A 17868-nucleotide genomic window follows, 5' to 3' on the forward strand; every position below is an offset into this window, starting at 1 on the left:
ATTCATTCATTTAACAAACATTTTACATAGAGCTTTCTATGTGTATAATTATCACACTAAACACCAATCTCTAATTGCTTTCCCCAGCCCGGCCACACCCCACCCCGCCCAGTCTTCACTGCTTGCCCCTAACCTCGACTGGTCTGTGAATTTCTTTGTTTCGTTTTGCTGGAGACAGGTTCTCACTCTGTCACCCAGGTTGGAGAGCAGTGGCAAGATTATAGTTCACTGTAACCTGGAACTCCTGGGCTTAAATAAGCCTCCTGCCTCAGCCTCCAGCCTCCAGCCTGAGTACCTCGGACTTCAGGTGCTCATGATCAGACCTGGCTAATTTTTAATATTTTTTGGAGAGACAAAGTCTAGCTATGTTGCCCAGGCTAGTCTCAAACTCCTGGACTTAAGCAATCCTCCCACTTCAGCCTCCCCAAGTGTTGGGATTACAGGCATGAGCCACCGTGCCCAGTCCTCTTTCAGCTTCTGGAATGTGTTGTGCTCTCTCCCAGCTCTGACCCATGACTGCCACATTGCCTAGCTAACTTGTGCGTTTTCTTCAATTCTCAGCTTAAATTGCTTCCTTCTGAAGGACTTCCATTAGCCCCGTAAAGAAAGTTAGGTACACCTGCTCTGGGCTTCCCATGGCACTTGATACTTTCCTCATCATAACATTTTTCATACTTACTCCTCTTGCCCATTTGTTCGTCCACCTTCTGCACTAGACTATAAGCTCTACAAGAGCAAGAACTGAGTCTATCCAGGTTGTCACTGAATCTGCAGCACCTAGCCTGATGTCTGGCATATAGCAGGTACCTGACAAATATTTATTGAATGACAGATTGAAGCACGAGCAAGAGAAAATCTCTATGCTTACGTCTAGTGGGAGGCCATGCACTGTGGTTCATTCCTATTATCCCAGTGCTTTAGGAGGCCCAGGCAAGAGGATCACTTGAGGCCAAAGGTTCAAGACCAGCCTGGGCAACATAGCAAGACCCCCATCTCTACAAAAACAAATAAATTAGCTGGCATGGTGGTGTGTGGTTGTAGTCCTAGCTATTTAGGAGGCTGGGGTGAGAGGATCTCTTGAGCCCATGAGTAATTACAGTGAGCTATGATTGTGCCCCTGCACCCCAGTCTGGGTAATAGAGCAAGACCCTGTTTCTTTTTTTTTTTTTTTTTTCTTGAGACGGAGTCTTGCTCTGTCGCCCGGGCTGGAGTGCAGTGGCCGGATCTCAGCTCACTGCAAACTCCGTCTCTCGGGTTCACGCCATTCTCCTGCCTCAGCCTCCCAAGTAGCTGGGACTACAGGCGCCCGCCATCTCGCCCGGCTAGTTTTTTGTATTTTTTAGTAGAGACGGGGTTTCACCGTGTTAGCCAGGATGGTCTCGATCTCCTGACCTCGTGATCCGCCCATCTCGGCCTCCCAAAGTGCTGGGATTACAGGCTTGAGCCACCGCGCCCGGCCTCCCTGTTTCTTAAAAATTAAAAAAATACAGAAGCCTATTGGGGGAAAAAAAGCCTAGAGGGGATACAGGAAAATAAACACTTGTAGTATATTGTGATGAGTGCTTAATAGAGATATCCCAGGGTCCTTCAGGGACACAGAGGGAAAGATTTCTAACTCTACTTGGGGTAAAGTGGAAGGGGGAAAGTTCAGCACAGTCTTAAAGCATGAGTGAGATTTGAAAAGAAAGATGTAGTATTAGCTGGGTGCAATGGCTTATGCCTATAATACCAACATTTTGGGAGGCCAAGGTGGACGGATCACCTGAAGTCAGGAGTTCGAGACCAGCCTGGCCAACATGGTAAAATCCTGTCTTTATGAAAAATACAAAAATTAGCCGGGCATGGTGGCACATGCCTGTAGTCCCAACTATTCGGGAGGCTGAGGCATGAGAATTGCGTGGAACTGGGAGGCAGAGGTTGCAGTGAGCCAAGATCGCACCACTGCACTCCAACCTGGGCCACAGAGCAAGACTCCATCTCAAAAAAAAAAAAAAAAAAAAAAAAGAAAGGAAAGAAAAGAAAAGAAAGAAAGGTGTAATATAGAGGCGAAAAGCAAGAGCAAGAACTGTAATAGAAATTGCTTTGTAGCCTAAATGGCTATATCATTTTTCTGTGTGTCTAAAAATAACATTAATCTAAACTTAGTCTTACAATTGGCTTGTTTAGTAAGAATTTGGAAGCAATATGAAATAACTTAAAAGGCAATATGATAGAATATGTTATTTCTTAATTATCACTCCTATAAATTCGCATGAAAATCCCTTCTTTATTATCATATTTATCATGCTGCACTACCATTGTCAAAGTGTGTCTATCCTACCTGATTGCGAGCTATTTAAGGCCTTGGATTAAAGAGCATTAAGATCTGATTCGATTCTATGTATTCCTCATACCGAGAACAAAGCCAGGCCCAGAGGATCTGTGAATATTCCAGCATGACTACAAAGTCCTAAATGAACTGACCTCCAACAAGCTCGGTTTTGTCTTGTGTCCCATACTCTGTGCTTCAGCCAATATTAAACACCTTTCAGTTCCCTGGGCAAAATTTGGCTGCTTAAAGCCTCTAGGCCTTCACCCATGCCGATGCCACTCCCATTGTCTTCCCACCCATTTCCCAGTTCTTCATCTAACTAACTTCTACTCAGCTTTTAGCTTAAACATTACTTCTGAAGGAAGCTTTCCCTGACCTGAAGACACAATTAGACTTTCCTGTTAAATGGCCTTTAATGCCCTATATTTTTCTTTGGTGTCATTTGTCATACCTATAAATACTTAATCATTCTCTCTCCTTTACATACTAAGTTTCACAATTCAGCACTTGGGCTAGAGCATATAAGACAGATGCTCAATAAAAATTATTTTGAATAAGTTACTGAAAAAATGAATAACGTCCTACTATATGTTTTTAAGTATGATTTTAGTGGCTCAGTTTTCAGGAATCTCTGTGTGGTATCGTGGTAGATTGGAATTAATTAAAATCATTAAATCAAACCAGGGCCAGGCGCCGTGGCTTATGCCTGTAATCCCAGCCCTTTGGGAGGCCAAGATGGGCAGATCATTTGAGGTCAGGAGTTTGACACCAGCCTGGCCAACATGGTGAAATCCCATCTCTACTAAAAATACAAAGAAAAAAAATTAGCTGGGCATAGTGGCACACACCTGTAGTCTCAGGTACTTGGGAGGCTGAGGCAGGAGAATCACTTCAACCTGGGAGGTGAAGGTTGCAGTGAGCCAAGATCACGCCACTGCACTCTAGCCTGGGTGACGGAATGAGACTCTGTCTCAAAAAAAAAAAAAAAGACTAATCAAATCAGTGAATCACCATGTAGTGATTTAGTACTAGAAGCACTTCCCATGCACCATTAAGAATCAAGGTTGTGGTCGCATGTGGTGGCTCACACCTGGAATCCCAGCGCTTTGGGAGACCAAGGCAGAGGATAGCTTGAGCCCAAGAGTTTGAGATCAGCCTGGGCAACATAGCAGGACTCTGTCTCCACTAAAGAAAAGGAAAAGATAAAGAAAAAGAAAAAGAAGAAAGAAAAGAAAAGGCCGGGCGCGGTGGCTCACGCCTGTAATCCCAGCACTTTGGAAGGCTGAGGCAGGTGGATCACGAGGTCAGGAGATGGAAACCATCCTGGCTAACACGGTGAAACCCCGTTTCCACTAAAAATACAAAAAACTAGCCGGGCGAGGTGGCGGGCGCCTGTAGTCCCAGCTACTCGGGAGGCTGAGGCAGGAGAATGGCGTGAACCCGGGAGGCGGAGCTTGCAGTGAGCCGAGATGGCGCCACTGCACTCCAGCCTGGGCGAAAGAGTGAGACTCCGTCTCAAAACTACTACTAATAATAAAAGAATCAGGGTTGTTGCTATGCAGAGCAAGTAGTTGAGGCAAAAATGCCTTATCCAAGAAGATTTAGGTGGCCCTCTGTTCACACCACTTTCTTCCCTCTACTCTTTTTTTTTTTTTTTTTGTCGGGGGTACGAAGTCTTGTTCTGCCGCCCAGACTGGAGTGCAGTAGGCGATCTGGCTTCACTGCAATCTCTGTCTCCCGGGTTCAAGCGATTCTCCTGCCTCAGCCTCCCAAGTAGCTGAGATTACAGGCACCTGCCACCATGCCCGGCTATTTTGTATTTTTAGTAGAGACAAGGTTTTGCCACCTTGGCCAGGCTGGTCTCAAACTCCTGACCTCAGGTGATCCTCCTGCCTTCCAAAATGCTGGGATTACAGGCATGAGCCACAGCATCCTGCCTTCCCTCTGTTCTTTCTGGTGATCCTCTCCTTGCTATCAAAATTCATTCCTAGGCTTACGTTTGTTTTTTAGAGAATAGGTTTGGCTATGTTGTCCAAGCTGGACTCAATCTCCTGGGCTCAAGCTATGCTCCCACCTCAGCCTCCTGAGTAGCTGGGATTACAGGCACGAGCCACCGCACCTGGCTTTACTTTACTTATACCAGCTTTCAATTCATCTCTAGCTCCAGGTCTTCCACTTCCTGGATCTTCAAAGGCTTGTCCCATCCAGCCAGCACCAGGAGCCACCTTTCCTCCACAGGAAAGGTGGAATATTGCCCAGGCAGTGGAATATTATTGCTTCTGGCCCCAGACTATCTTACTCAGCACCTCTTCAGATCCTACCAACCTTCCTTACTAGTGAGCTCTGGCATAAGGCAAGAGTTTGGGTTGTGGAGGAGCCAAAGAAAGAACAGTTCCTACCCTCAAGCTGCTCCCAGTCTATTGAAGACACAAAGGGTATTTCCTCTTTGATAAAGAACTTTAGAAGAGTCATCACCCTTGAGTCTTCCTTTTCACTTACCACACATCCAATCCCTCTCCAATTCTTGTTCTATTTCTTTTTAGCGCTTGTATCTGTCCCTTTCTCTTTATGCCCACCACCACTGTCCTGAGTTAGACCTCATAAACTTTATTCTGGACTATTGCAACAGCCTCCCTAAATTATCTCCTTGTTTCTATTTTCAAATGCCATTCAATCCATTCTCTACAGTAACCAGAGTGATTTTCTCAAAACACAACTCTGACCACATCCCTCCTCTGCTGAAAACCTCTGATGGCATCTGTTACTCTTAGAATAAAGTGCAGGCATTCAAGGTCCTTTACAATGTGCTGACCAACTCACCTCTCTCAAGTTTGGCTCGGGTTTTGGCGGTTGTTCAATGGGAAATCTATGCAAAGGAATAGGGTAAGGCCTTATCACAAATGTTCATTTTGGCATTGAGCTATATATTCAGTTTTTAAAGGAAATATTTCAGGTATACACAAAATTATACAAAACAATACAGTGAATACTGTATTCCCATCACCCACCTTAAGAAATGAAACATTACCAATAAAATGGAAGCCCCTGTGTACTCCTCCCCAATTGTCTAATCCTCTCTTCCCAAGCATCCAGAGGTATCCACTGTCTTGAATTTGTTTTTCATTCCTATGGGTGTTTCTAGACTTACAATATGTATTTGTACCCCTGAAAAACATATAGTGTTATTTTGTATTTTTAAACTCTTTAATTTAAAATAATTTTTAAAAAAGAGTTGCAAAACCAGTACAGATAGTTATATATATCCTTTACCCATTTTTTTTTTTTTTCTTTTTGAGACAGGGTCTCACACTGTTGTCCAGGCTGGAGTGTAGTGGCGGATTCATGGCTCATTGTAGCCTTAACTTCCTGGGCTCAGGTGATTCTCCCACCTCAGCCTACCAAGTAGCTGGGACTCCAGGTGCACGTCACCACATCTGGCTAATTTTTGTATTTTGTAAAGTAGGGTTTCACCATGTTGCCCATGCTAGTCTTGAATTCCTAGGTTCAAGTGATCTGCCCGTCTCAGCCTCCCAAAGTGCTGGAAATACAGATGTAAGCCACCACACCCAGCCCCAGTTTTTTAATGCTAATATATTGCACAATCATGGTATAATTATCAACATTTAGAAATTAACATTAACACAATATTATTAATTAAACTGAAATCTTTATTCAGATTTCACCAGTTTCTCCACAATGTCCTTTTTCTAATCTTGGATCCAGTCTGGGGTCTCACATTGCATTTGTTTGTTTGTTTGTTTTTGTTTTTTTGGGACAGGGTCTAGCTCTGTTGCTGGAGTGCAGTGGTGCAATCATGGCTCACTGCAGTCTTGACCTCCCTGGCTCAAGTGAGCCTCTCACCTCAGCCCCCCAAATAGCTGGGCGTACCCCAATGCCTGGCTAATTTTTGTATTTTTTATAGAGACAGGGTTTCTCCACTTTGCCCAGGCTGGTCTCAAACTCCTGAGCTCAAAGCACCCACCACCTCGGCTTCCCAAAGTGCTGGGATTACAGGCATGAGCCACTGTGGCCAGCCTCACCTTGCATTTTGTTGTCAGTCTCCTTAGTCTCCTCCAATCTGTGATGGTTCCTCCAGTCTTTGCTCTTCTACTGTAATTTTGGCGCATTTGAAGAGTACTGGTTAGATATTTTTAGAATGTTCCCCAGTTTGGGTTTGTCTGATATTCTCTCATGGCTAGATTGAGACAATGGATTTAGGGGGGGAAATATCACAGAAGTGATGTGCCCTTTTCAGCACATCATTTCAGGGGGTGTACTATAGCAATATGCCTTATTACTTGTCATATTAACCTTAATCAGGTAGTTAAGATGGGGCTGCTAAGTTTCTCCACTATAACTTTACTATTTTCTTTTGGTAAAAATAATATTTGAGGAGACATAGTTTGAAGCATGCAAATATCCTATTTTGTCTTAAACTTTCATCCACTAGTTTTTAGCATTCATTGGTTGATCTTGCTTGCTGTAATTAATATTATGGTGTTAATGGTGATTTTCTAATTTCCTAATTCCTTTTTTTTAATTAATTTAAATTCTTCTGTAAGGAAGAGTTGCTCTTTCTCCTGCTTATTTATTTAGTCATGTATTTTTTAAATTTTTATTTACTTTGTTTTTTTTTTTGAGACAGAGTTTCACTCTTGTCCCCCAGGCTGGAGTGCAGTGGGGTGATCTTGGTTCATTGCAACCTCTGCCTCCTGGGTTCAAGTGATTCTTCTACCTCAGCCTCCTGAGTAGCTGGGACTATATGCACCCACCACCACATTTGGCAAATTTTTGTATTTTTAGTAGAGACAGGGTTTCACCATGTTGGCCAGGCTGGGCTTGAACTCCTGACTTGAGGTAATCCATCTACCTCTTCCTCCCAAAGTGCTGGGATTACAGGCGTGAGCCACTGTGCCTAGCCTAATCATTCATTTACATCAATAAAGACTCAGTGATATTTATTTTATTCTTTGGATTATAGTCCAATACCATGATGATTTTGTTGCTCAGATTGTTTCAATTTTGGCCATTAGGAGCTCTTTTGGAATGGTTTCTGTTTGTTTGGTATCTTCCCATCCTGACATCACAAGATGCTTTAGGGCTCATCTTGTATTTTCCTTGCTTCAACCTTGGAATCAATCGCTTCTCCAGGGAACCCTGATTCCTTTTATTAATACTGTTATTTAGCAACCAAGTCCTAGGCACTAGGTGTGCTCATTGCTACTGGGGTCTCACTGCTTCTAGGCCCTGTCAGGGAACAGAGCTAGGAACTATTTATCTGTGTAGTGACTCATACACATATACATTCACATCTCTATTTATTTCTGTATCTATTTGTTTATATGTGTTTTTAAAACATGAGTTGATACTGATACTTTGCATGTTTTCTAACATATATATGATTTCATACTATAGTTTTCTACAACTTGATTTTTTTAATTCAACATTTGCTTTTGAAATTTAACCTGGTTGATATATATAATTCTGGTTGTTTATTTTAACAATTGTGGTTTGTTTGTTTGTATGTTTGTTTTTGAGACGGAGTCGCACTCTGTCCCCAGGCTGGAGTGCAGTGGTGGGATCTCGGCTCACTGCAACCTCTGCCTCCGGGGTTCAAGCGATTCTCCTGCCTCAGCCTCCCAAGTAGCTGGGACTACAGACGCGCATCATCACGCCCAGCTAATTTTTGTATTTTTAGTGGAGACAGGGGTTTCACCATATTGGCCAGGATGGTCTTGATCTCTTGACCTTGTAATCTGCCTGCCTCGGCCTCCCAAAGTGCTGGCATTACAGGCATGAGCCACCACGCCCAGCAGTTTTTTCGTTTGTTTGTTTGTTTTTGTTTTGTTTTTGAGAGAGAGAGTCTCGCTCTGTCACCCAGGCTGAAGTGCAATGGCCTGATCTCAGGTCACTGCAACCTCTGCCTCCCAGGTTCCAGTGATTCTCGTGCCTCAGCCTCCCGAGTAGCTGGGATTACAGGCGTGCACCGCCACACCCAACCAATTTTTGTATTTTTTAGTAGAGACAGGGTTTCGCCATGTTGCCCAGGTTGATCTCGAACTCCTGATCTCAGGTGATCTGCCTGCCTCAGCCTCCCAAAGTGCTGGGATTACAGGTGTGAGCCACTGTGCTAGCCAACAATTGTCTTAAGAGTAGCCTTTTGTTTGATTCATCCTCTGCATTATTCCTGAGAGCCATAGAGCTACCAATTGTAAAGATTATTGTTAGTCACTCATAGTTATTTGTAGGTGGTAGGCAGTTTTCTAAGGAAAAAGGAAACTTGGTTGCCCAGCTCTCACTCTAGGGACATTATAACTGTCACATTCATATGGTAACCTTCTCTTGTGGAGAACACAGTAGGAGAGTTCTTTTGAATAGCTAACCACCCTATTCCTTTACTCACAGTTCTTTGTGAATAATACTTGCATGTTGTATAACTGCATCAATATGGAGTTAACAAAAGAAGGGGGTATCTGTCTGCTTTTATGCTTTCCCCGCAACCCCACTGGAAGTGACCAGAGGCTCCCACTGAAAAGATCGATGACCTACTGGCATCAGTTGATAGTGGCAAGGCAGTGTCAAGCTAATAGTCTTACCCTGCCTCTAGATCTGTGTTTTTAGTCCCATTATCATACTACACTGCTAAGGGAAAAGTATAGATGGGGAATTAGAAAGTTTGAATTCCAGTCCTTGCTGCGCCACCAACGCATTGTGTGACCTTGAACAAGTCTGAACATCCAGTTGCCACTGTGTACAATGATAGCACTGGTTCAGAAGGGCTTGGAGATAGACTTCCACTCTAAACTTCTGTGAAACATCAGACTTTAACCAACTGGACCAATCACAGAAACATAACAAGGCACTATTATCACAGATTCACTTCTGGGATGGAAAAGAACCTTGAGTCAAATTGAAGGTGGTTATTGTAGTCCACTTTCCCTCAAGAGCTTGAAGTCCTGCTACAGCCTTCATAAACAGTTCTTCAAACTCAGTTTTCATGCAACTTTTTGCTCACAGCCCATATAAAATTCAGACTTCCTGCTCTGCTTGCTCATTCATAAATCCAGTCAGGGAAGTATAGACAACACTGACAAGACTCATTATCCCCCTCCTCATACAGTTGAGGAACATGAGGTCCAGAGACTGAGGCTTTTCCTCAGGTTACTCAGCAAATTTTAGACAAGTAATAAATTCTCCAGCAATACCATCAAAAGACAGATTAATCCTGGTTATTATTGAATTTCAAATATAAAGAATTATTTCTTCAAACAGAAAAAGCAAGTTACATATCAGAAGGCAAAACAGCCAGATTGTAAGCTCTGGGTTTTTTTAGAGATGAGATCTCACTGTGTTGCCCAGGCTGAAGTGCTGTGATTATGCACGATCATAGTGCACTACAACCTCAAACTCCTGAGCTCAAGCGATCCACCTTCCTTGGTCTCTGAGTAGCTGGGACTATAGTGTGTACCATTGTATCCATCTCAGACTGTAAACTCTAAGAGCAGAAGCCATGATTTCTCTCTCTTTTTTTCATCTCCTACCTCTGCCTAGCATAGGGCTAGAAAATTCTAGAAACCTCCTCTTTTTTTTTTTTTTTTTTTTGAGATGGAGTCTCGCTCTGTCACTCAGGCTGGAGTGCAATGGCATATTCTCAGCTCACTGCAACCTCCGCCTCCAGGGTTCACACGGATTCTCCTGTCTCAGCCTCCCGAGTAGCTGGGACTACAGGCACATGCCAACATACCTGGCTCCTTTTTGTATTTTTAGTAGAGATGGGGTTTCACTATGTTGGCCAGGCTGGTCTTGAACTCCTGACCTTGTGATATGCCCACCTCAGCCTCCCAAAGTGCTGGGATTACAGGCTTGGGCCACTGTGCCCGGCCAAGCCTTTTTTTTTTTTTTTTTTTTGAGATAGAGTTTCACTCTGTCACCCAGGCTAGAGTGCAGTGGTGTGATCTTGGCTCACTGCAACCTCTGCCTCCCAGGTTCAAGTGATTCGCCTGCCTCAGCCTCCCGAGTAGCTGGGATTACAGGCTCACGCCACCATTTCCAGCTAATTTTTGTATTTTTAGTAGAGATGAGGTTTCACTATATTGGCCAGGCTGGTCTTGAACTCCTGACCTCAAGCGATCCACCCACCTTGTGCTCCCAAAGTGCTGGGATTACAGGTGTGAGCCACCAAACCCCCCCCAAGAAACTTCCTAAAGTGATTGGTAATATTAAGGAAAGAAGGAATATATGCAGTGCGTATGGGAATATGTCTCTGTATTGTAGAAACTTGTGCTCAGTCTCCGTCCTCATATCAGGAGGCTGGGGTACCTGGCCAATGATGTCTCCAGTTCTGGGTTGGATAACAAAGAGTGCCTTAACAAAGTGCCTTATATTGAAGGCTTTGAGAATAGGTACCTGGGATGGGAGGTGGACAGGTGTAATTCTTTTTTATTTTCTTTTTTATTTTTTTGAAACCAGATCTTGCTCTGTCGCCTGGGCTGTAGCACAGTGGCATGATCATGGCTCACTGAAGCCTCAACCTGCCAGGCTCAAGCAATTCTCCACCTCAGCCTTCTGAGAAGCTGGGACCACAGGTGGGCACCACCACACCTGGCTAATTTTTTTAAGAGAGCGTGTAATTCTTAGTTGGCTAACACTCCTTTGTTCTTCAGGTCTCAGATGTCATCTTTGCAGAAGATCTTCCCTGATGTCTTCTGATTTCCTATGAGAATCAGTTCCTTTCCTTTGTAATCTCAGAGTCCCCTCTGCTTTCTTCTATCCTGGCCATTATCACAGTGCATTCAAATTGTCCATTTACTCACTTGTCTCCTACCAAATCAGACCTGGAATTCTCAAAGGCGGATGCTGTGTGTTGGTCACCTTTGTATTATCAAGGCACAACATTACAAGTTCAATAACTATCTGTTGAGTGTAGAGGACAGCTGCAATTCTCAATGCCCCACATCTGAACCTCTTCTCTATGTTGGGAGACTCCTTATGGGTCTTGGTGAAAGATAGAAAGCTAATACGGAAGCAGAAAGTGCAAGATGCTCGTTTTCCTAAGCATGTACCCACCAATTAGTTGCATCCAACCAAAACTTTGAAGCAGAAACTGGTGACCATCGAGAATCCATTCTTACGGCGGTTTCCAAGGAGCAGTGGCAACATGCAGGGCTCAGAGAAGGCAGTGGTAATGGTCATGGCAGCAACCTCTCCAGTCTGGTTTGGTCATGTGATTTGGGTTGTGGGCTGGGTACTCGCTGCCTTGCCTCTCTGGTTCCAGCCTGTTTTCCAAGGCTTCCCTGTGATTCCGTGAAATCTTCAGTGCCCTTTGAGTATATTTTTCTGCTGAAATCCATCAGAGTCCGTTTCTGTTGCCTACTACTTAGAGCGTTGTTATAGGATAAATTGGGTCCACCCCTACTTCAAAATTTGTATGTTGAAGCCTGAAGCCCCAGTACCTCCAAATGTGACAGTATTTGGAGAAAGTGCCTTTGAAGGGGTGATTAAGTTAAAAAGAGGCTTTTAGGTGGGTCCTAATCCAATCTGACTGGTGTTCTTATAAGAAGAGGAAATCTGGACACAGGAGGAGATGCTATGGGGTACACATGTGCAGAGGGACGACCATATGAAGAAGGATGATGGAGAGGAAGGTCACCTGCAAGCCAAGGAGAGAGGCCTCAGAAGAAACCAAAGCTGCCAACACCTTGATCTTGGACTTCCATCCTCTAGAACTGTGAGGAAATTAATTTATGTTGTTGAAACCACACAGTCTATGGTATTTTGTTATGGCAGCCCTAGAAAACTAATACAAACCCTGACAACATTTAATGATTGATTCAATGGATGAATAAATTATTTCCTGGTCAGTCACAAAGGAAATAATTTGGATTATTTGGAATAATATTATAATATGCAAATCGGCTTTGGAATAAGATTACAATATGCAAATAGGGCAAGACAAGAAGGAAGAGTCAAGGTGTGAAGCCAAGCAGGACCCTAGGAAAGAGTGGACTTGGAGGTATAAAGCAGAAGGTAAGACTGGAAACCTAGGGGAATTCCTTAACACCAATGAAAGTATTTATATGGGCCCCAAGACTGTAAGTCTTGGAATGAATACATAGGCTATAACAGAGAAATCCAGGACTTCAGCAGCAGAGATCTGGATTCAAAATCTCACCCCGTCACTTGCTCAATGCATAAGTGGGCAAATTAGCCTTTCTGGACCTCCATATTCTAATCCATAAAGCAAAAATGAAAAATAATACCTCTTTCATGTAGTTGTTAGGATTAAATTAAGTAAGAAAGATGCCTAACATCTAATAAGTGTTGAAACCCTTATTTTTCCCTTGGGCGGTGGGAAGAGCGAGGAAGTGGAAACCTAGTGAGGAGGAGGCTTAAGAACTTCTTGGGCCAATGCACAATGTTCAAAGAGTGTGATGAGCACAGACATGCTCTGGATACATTGTTTAGGTGACAGAAGCCAGAGTCTAGGCAGTAAGTTATACTAATAAGAGTCTGGGACAGTGCAGTGGCTCACGCCTGTAATCTCAGCACTTTGGGAGGCCGAGACAGGAGGAATACTTGAGTCCATGAGTCTGAGACCAGCCTGGGCAACATAGCAAGACCCCATCTCTATTATTTTTAAAAAATAAAGAATGAAAAAAGAGTCCGATGTAGGAAAACATTGTGGTTCTCGGTTATCTGTCTGCTCACAGCCATATGCTAGCCGGTTACATAAGGAGCAGGATCCATCCCCACTCCCTACCTGGGTTAGGATTAGTAAGACTTACACAGGCTGATGACCATGGGCAGGTGTATTAAGCGGGAGAATTTCAGCTAAAGACCAGTTGTGCAAACTGAACCAGGGGTCACACCTGGTCTATCCCAAACCAGTCTAATTGTTGGCCCTGCCTGCTATTATAGATGAAGCTGTCTGCCCCTATGTTGGCCAGGATTGGCTAAAAAGCTGGGCAGAGCTGAGCCTTTGGTTCAAGGGTAGAGCAGTAATAATGGTTAAAACTTACTAGCAATTACTGTATGCCAGGATTTCATATACCTTCTCTCCCCACCTCATCATAACCCTTGGAGGTGAGAACTGTTACTTCTCCCACCAATTTTTTTTTTAGAAAAGGAAATTGAGTTCCAGAGAGGTTAAGAAACTTGTCCAGAGCCATGTAGTTAATCAGTGGTAGGGCTAAGAGTTTGATAAATCCCAAAGTTTGCCAGCAGAAGAAAATAAGAGGTTTTAATTGTTGACAACATAAATAAATTTCTAGGAAGGAATTTTCTAATATCATATAAGATTCCTTACAAGCACAGTATACCTCCTAGCATCTCAACATGGGGCCCAGCTTCAGACCTTTGATACTTCTACCAGAAACCCATATAACAGAGGGCAGCACTATGGAATATTTTCCACAGGAAACATCTGCCCAAATATTTCAGAGGCTGCAAAGTGTCCCAAGAGGGAGGGGGGGAAAGCTGAGACCAATCACAAGGATGGTGATAAGTCCAGGTACCAGGTGGACTGAAACAGAGAGAAAACGCAGGCTTCCTGCTTTCCGCTCCCTCTGGAAGCATGCTCTGGTAAAATAAACTCTTTCCAAGACTCGGGTTCCCAGGTTAGTGATCTGGTTTTCTTCTCGTAGGAAGTGAGCTGTCTCTCAATCAGGAGGTGGGGGAGGGGAAAATTATTGCCAATTACTCCAAATAAGTAAGCAGGAAGATTCAGACATTTCATGTCTTTATAATTAAGAGACCTCCACTTTATTCTCAGAGTCAGTCACAGCCCGGCCACAGAATAGACATTCTTTCTTTGAGTGTTTATAGGAGAATCAATTTTAAAAGATTTTTTTAGGCTGGGCATGGTGGCTCATGCCTGTAATCCCAGCGCTTTGGGAGGCCGAGGCAGGCAGATCACCGGAGGTCAGGAGTTGGAGACCAGCCTAGTCAACATGGTGAAATCTTGTCTCTACTAAAAATACAAAAATTAGCCAGGCGTGGTAGCACAGGCCTGTAATCCCAGCTACTTGGGAGGTTGAGGCAGGAGAATCACTTGACCGGGAGGCAGAGTTGCAGTGAGCTGAGATCGCGCCATTACACTCCAGCCTGGGTGACAGAGTGAAACTCTTATCTCAAAAAAAAAAGAAAAGAAAAGAAAAAGAAAAAGAAAATTGCACCAGGAAGCAATAAAACAATACATATTTTTTTGAATGAATGTCTTTGAGCAGAAATAGAGTCTGTAGTCGTCCTGAATGTACTGTTCAGACTCATTGTTCCTTATATTTCAACTTCACATGTGGTTAATGAGAACTGCTCCCCCATGTACCAGGCATTGAGGAGCCAAGGGTATGAATCTATCCTGATCCTTGGCCTTCAAGGGCTTCCAGTCTGGGGATAAAATAGAGTGGTACTCGCAGATGCTACAAGGGAGTGAATAAAAGGATGGGGAAAGTGAGAAGGTCTAAGGAGTGAGCACACAACACCCAGTTAGAGGTTTTCTGTTTTTTGTTTTTTGTTTTTTGTTTTTTTTTTGAGTTGGAGTCTCCCTTTGTTGCCCAAGCTGGAGTGTAGTGGCGCTACCTCAGCTCACTGCAACCTCAGCCTCCTGGGTTCAAGCAATTCTCCTGCCTCACCCCCCTGAGTATCTGGGACTACAGGCGCCCGCCATCACACCTGGCTAATTTTTGGATTTTTGGTAGAGACGGGGTTTCACTGTGTTAGTCAGGATGGTCTTGATCTCCTGACCTTGTGATCTGCCCACCTCGGCCTCCCAAAGTGCTGGGATTACAGGCGTCAGCCACCACGCCCGGCCATTAGGGGGTTCCAAATTGGAATTTGGGCTCCCTGAGTGGGAATAAGTGGGAAGCTCTTTAGTCTTCTCCCAAAACAGATGGAGGAAAAAAAATCCTCTTTATCTGAAGATAAAGGGGAATTGTCTTTATTGTCTTTTCTCCTGTGTTTTCTTTTCCTGTTTTTTTTTTTTGAGACAGGGTCTCACTCTGTTGCCCAGGGTGGAGTGCAGTGGCATGATCTTAGTTCACTGCAGCCTCAAACTCCCGGGCTTAAGCAGTCCTCCCACCTCAGCCTCCCAAGTAGCTGGGACCACAGACGTGCGCCACCATTCTAATTTTTGCATTTTTTTGGGGTGGGGTATAGACAGTGTTTTTGCCATGTTGCCCAGGCTGGTCTCAAACTCCTGGGCTCAAGACATCCACCTGCCTCGGCCTCCTGAAGTGCTGGGATTACAGGTCTGAGCCACCGTGCCTGGCCAAGGGGAACTGTCTTTTCCTTGTTCTTCTCTTCCGCCACTGCTATGCAACCCATCTGTCCACTCATTCAGCCAGCACTATGTGCCAAGTACTGTGATAGGCATATATAGCATTTTCTCATTCAGCCTTCACAACAATCCTGTGAGGTTAGAACTATTGCTCCACTTGACCATTGGGAAACTGAAGTCAAAGAAGGTGAAGTAATTTACTCAAAGTCACAAGCTAGTATGGGGTTCAACTGAGATTTTCTCTTTGTTTTTTGTCCTGAAAGCCTGGGCGCTCTCCACAATAGGAAAAGCCATGAGAGTTCTTAGAGACTAGGATTTTTGCCTTTGAGCAACTCCTTCTTCAGTGGAGAAGAAAGACACAGAAATAGTTTGTTCATTTATTCAGTTTTTCAACAATATTTATTTATTTATTTATTTACTTATTTAGACAGGGTCTTGCTCTGTCACCCAGGCTGGAGTGCAGTGGCATATTCACAGCTCACTGAAGCCTCGAACTCCTGGGCCCAAGCAATCTCCCTGCCTTAGCCTCCTCAGCAGCTTGGACTATAACTGGGCACCACCACACCTGGCTAAGTTTTAAAATTTTTTGTAGAGATGGGGTCTTGCTATGTTGCCCAGGCTGGTCTCAAACTCCTGGCCTCAAGTGATTCTCCCCCCTTGGCCTCTCAAAGTGCTGGGATTCCAGGTGTGAGCCACTGCATCCAGCCTCAACAATATTTATTAGGTGCCCACTATTCACTCGTTGCTGTTGCAAAGCAGAATCAGACATAGTTCTCTGTCTTCAAGAAATTATAGTCTTTAGAAGGCAGATATAAACGAATTATTACAACCCAGATAAATGATAATATAATGTAATAAATCCTCTCTAAGAAAAGACATTGTAAGGCTTCAGGGAACAGGAGAGGATAGAAGTCTCCCTGGGACATGGCGCCCATGTGGAACCATGGGGAATGACTCCACAAAGAAGGCTTATGTTTCAGTGGAGACTTAAAGAGTGTGTAAAAATTTGCCATGAGAAGCTTCTTTTGCTTGTCCAAATGCACCATGGTGTCTTGCCTTTACACGTGTCGTTCCTCTCTCTAGACCAGTTCCCTCTTCCCCTTTCCTGACCTGAGTAAAACCACACATCTTTCTAGTATCAGCTGGAGTGACACTTCCTCCTGGAAGCCTGCTTTCACATGCCCTTTCCCCATTCTACATGCAGATTACAGACTTAATATCATGGCTTTCCATGGAACTGTGTATGTATGCAAAAGCTGGAGGGAGATAGAGTTTCTGTTCATTATATGTGAAGAAATAAGAACTTCGGTGTGGTTGAAGCATAGGGTACATGGCTCACAATAAATATTTGTGGAATAAATGAATGAATGGATGAATTCTTGAAAGAACTATAATTTTGAGGCAGGAGAATAGGGCCTGGAGGCAGGGAACCTAAGGCAGATTCATGCTGACTTCCTAGAACCAAATCAAAAGGAAAACCCCAACTTTCCACACCTAAGTAACAAAAGGACTGGAGGCTAATCCCTTTGCAAACCACCCCCCGCCCCGCCTTTTTTTCTATGTGGCAGTTGGAAAGTTGAAAGTATTTCTGCAACCAATCAGACGTTTGCATAGGAGTGTAACTTTGTAGCTTCACTTCAGCCTCTGGTTGGTTGCTTTGTGCAACCAGTCAGACTAATTTCGTGCCAAGTATTTGTTTGCATAGAAGTGTTAATTTTGTAACTTCACTTCAGACTCTGACTGGTTGCTTTTCACAACCAATCAGACTGATTGTGGGCCACTAATTTATTTACATAGGGTGTACACCAAGTAACCAAAGGGAAACCTCTAGAGGGTAGTTAAATCCCAGAAAATTCTGTAAAGGGGCTTTTGAGCCCCTGTGCTTGGGCTGCTCCCACCCCTTGGAGTGTACGTTTTCAATAAATCTCTGCTTTTGTTGTTTCATTCTTTCCTTGCTTTGTTTGTGCATTTTGTCCAATTCTTTGTTCAAGACACCAAGAACTTGGATACCTTCAACTGGTAACATTTTCACCCAGGAAAGTAGGCTTCAAGCAGATTATTAAATCTCTCCTAAACTCACATCACATGTCATTTGAACTGCCTCCATCACGTTCCCCTTGTCTCTACCTGGCTGCCTCCTACTTATTGTTCAAAATATCCCCTTGTCCTGGAATCCTTTTCTGACAGCCTTCCTTTCTTCCTATAGTTTGGGTCGAGTGCTTACTGATCTGCTGTGCCTTTTGGGGATCAGTGAGGTCAGGCAGAGAGGCTCTGGGGTTCTGGT

The sequence above is a fragment of the Macaca thibetana genome, chromosome 1 (genome assembly GCF_024542745.1).
Source record: "Macaca thibetana thibetana isolate TM-01 chromosome 1, ASM2454274v1, whole genome shotgun sequence".
NCBI classification, from domain to species: domain Eukaryota; kingdom Metazoa; phylum Chordata; class Mammalia; order Primates; family Cercopithecidae; genus Macaca; species Macaca thibetana.